Below are 3,194 nucleotides of genomic sequence, written 5' to 3'. Positions count from 1 at the left end.
GACCTTACCTTATCTGATGCCTCATGATCCGAACAGCTTCTTCCACTCGTTTTCCACAGTCCCTCTAGTGCTGGTCTCTGGTCCAGCGCAGACTCTTTGTGTCCCATGGAGTCTGTCCGGCGTGCGTGCTCATGGCTGCCTGGCTGCGTCCATTCAGTGTCAGTGTTGCTCTCCTCCTCTCCCCTCCGTTGAACTGTACTGCGCATGCGCCCGCCCAAACGTCCTACTTCACAGCGTTCGGGAGCTGCTACTTCTGCAGGCAGGATAGAGCAGCCCTGACACAGGTAAGTTAGTGGGTATTTGCCAACTTTTTTAAAAATGTTGGGGCATATATCTACTGCTTACTAACAGTAGATATATGCCAAACAAATATAGACTTTAATACTACTTTAAGTGAGGACAACACACTTTATTTGTGAATTAGTGAACATACATAAAAAATATAACGCATAAATAGAGCAAACCAGTAAAGAAACAGTGTAACATGTGCAGGTTTAGAAAATATTAACTAAATACTATGTACAAAAAAACAAAATCTCAGGGAAATGAGCAGTAGAAAGTAGGGCAAAAGTGAGGTCAGCCAATGGGCAGGATGGCAGAGGGAAGAGCAAGTCAGGACAGATACAAGAAAGGCAGAACAGATGCGAAAACGGGCGCAATGCTAAGGCGAAGAACATTCAGGTAGTAGTTAAATAAATTCATCTGGCTGCTGGTGGACCCTGTGATTATTCCATTTCTGTCTAAGAACTACAGTGCCACCTGCAGGTTTTCTGTCTGTGCTACATGTTCCTTACATATTCACAAAAAGCTGTTACCAAAAAATGCCTGGTATACCTAAATTGCTTATTTGGTGCACACACAATGAAGTGGATGTGAAAAAGGGGATTATGGAAGTGATTGAATATTAACTCTTTTGTGTCCAGGGGTAGTCAAAACCTTCATGACCAGACCAAATTTTAGGTTATGGTATGCAGCAGTTAATTCAAAGGGTCATGTGACAAGTGAATGAGGATAGTTATAAACTAAGTAGTGTGCAGCTGCTTTTGGCGAAGGAAGGTGAAGTCTGCACCATAAGCTACCTCCTCCATGTGCCAACAACATACATGTGCTCATGCGCTGTCTGGAAGCTCTCACACCAGCCCTTTTGAGGCCATGCTGGGAGCTGCTGCAGAAAAGATTTGATGTCATAGGACTAGCTCCCTGAACCAATACCCCTCTTTTGAATGGGCTGCCTTAAAGGGTTATTAAAGCCTCATGTTTTTGCATAAATCTACTGCTAGCAAGCAGTAGTTTTATGCAAAAACATATCTAAAAAAAAATTTTTTTTTAAAAAGGTTTAAAACGTACTTGTGTCTCCGCCGCGCGCTCCCATCTGAAGATTCTCGGGCAGGCGCATGTGAAGTTCAGATCTTCGGCAGGGAGACAAGGAGAGACGCAAGGTAAGTCAATGCAGCAGTGTGGATCCGCACAGACTCCATGTGACGGGAAGTGCAAGGAAGAGAGAGGAGTCAGTGCTGGATCTGAGACCGGCAACAACGCTGGGGGGACTCCTGAAAACTACTGGAAAGAAGAAGATGATGATCGGATCAAGAGGCATCGTTTAAGGCAAGTCCTTACACTAGTATGGGGCGGGGAAGGGGGGATTATCCTGTAATGTCACTTTAATGCAGTGCACAATAATGCATGGTAATGCACTGTGAAGAAGTGAATGTTCCCTTGCTTTTGGGACTTGGAACGTTTTGGAAGAAAATTACTGGGCCCTGGTCTCGCTAAGTTTGAGAACCACTGCTTTAAACCCACACACACCTCTGTGCAGCCAACCCCTGAAGATCAGATCAATCTCCAGAAGATGAGGTTGCACAGAAGAAAAGACTTGCATTAAAATCCTCCCAGCATGAAGAACTGCTCAGAAGGACATTTAAAGGATCTGAACTGTGGAAACTGTTCCTCTAAAAAAGGCAGGCAGGGGGCAAAAGACTAGTTACCTGTATTGCCAGTGGGTCTACCTTCAGCGATCTTTTCCCCATGACTGACTTACAATGCCTATGTCTGCGTGGAGGTGATCATCTTGATAGAGGCAAGGCTTCCTTATATCTGAACTACCCCTGATGATTGGTGGTTTGATGCCTGATGGAGGAATAATCGAGCAATAACAGGAGAAAAGATTCAGAAAGCAGAGGATGAATGAAGCAGGAAGATATATGAACTACAGCTTTCACTCCAGCAAGGAGAACAGTGAGCAGCACAGTAGTGACATCACTAAACCTCACTGCAAAGCTCCCAAGACTAGCAGCCACAACCTTGCCTTGGATAATTTCATCCTGCAGCTGTACAGCTGTGATACTGATATGGCATGGTAGTGCATAGGCACAGGAAGTGCACTGCTATTTTTCAGGATTAATTCAAGACAAGGTACATTTTCAGGGTACTGCTTAGGCACAATTAACATTTCTGCGCGCTCCCTATAACATAAAAGATCTTTCACATTTTGAATTTGGGTCCAATTTAATTTGACATGAGGGGAGGGTTTAAACATTTGGACTGCTAACATCATCTTTTATGGTGTATGAAGTTGGGCTGTATTATTGAGGATTGTGGTTTCTGCACAAATAAAATCATTTATTAGCTCCAGTTTAAATGAAAAGTAGGATGCTATTTCATTGAGTGTTTGTTGAAATCACTAAAAACAACCAGGTTACAATGTTACTTCCTTGCACCATTGCAAGTTAAGGAAGTTAAAAGCCAATCTGTGTGTATTCCAGTTTTAATGTTTTTTTTCCACACACTTAGATTACAAGTGTCCCAGAATTTAATAAGGCCACATACAAAATTATCAGCGAGGAATGGCACCTGGTAGATATCGCTATCTACCACAAGAATTATGTATAAATGATGCATGTATGAGACAAAAAGTACATGTTGGCCATTGAGACTGTTTAACAGTGCTTTCCAAAAAGTTATGTGGTAAACAATTGTTAAAGGATAACAAAACCCAAGAACATAAATTGAATAAATTGTAGCTTATTAGCCCTTAGCCTGATATATGAAAACCAACGCAACCACCACATCTAAGAACATTTTCAGCAAGTACGGATAATACCTGTAAATCTTGCCAGAAATGCAATGTTTTTGTCACTTACTGTTGGCTGAACTGAATGCAAAAACAAGGTTATCTTCCTTCTGTAGACTACTAA

The 3,194-nt window shown here is 42.3% G+C and overlaps 1 protein-coding gene across 1 annotated transcript in view; it reads left to right on the top strand.

Moving 5' to 3' along the window:
* GTF3C1 (general transcription factor IIIC subunit 1) overlaps positions 1–3,194 on the top strand; it is a 102,349-nt gene that overhangs the window by 82,172 nt on the left and 16,983 nt on the right. The gene's annotated exons all lie outside the window — the stretch shown is intronic.

Source organism: Nanorana parkeri, unplaced genomic scaffold (genome assembly GCF_000935625.1).
Source record: "Nanorana parkeri isolate BGI_ZX_2015 unplaced genomic scaffold, ASM93562v1 scaffold1727, whole genome shotgun sequence".
Classification (NCBI taxonomy): Eukaryota; Metazoa; Chordata; class Amphibia; order Anura; family Dicroglossidae; genus Nanorana; species Nanorana parkeri.
Note: the sequence above shows the minus strand (reverse complement) of the source record. Positions and strands in the feature narration are given on the sequence as shown.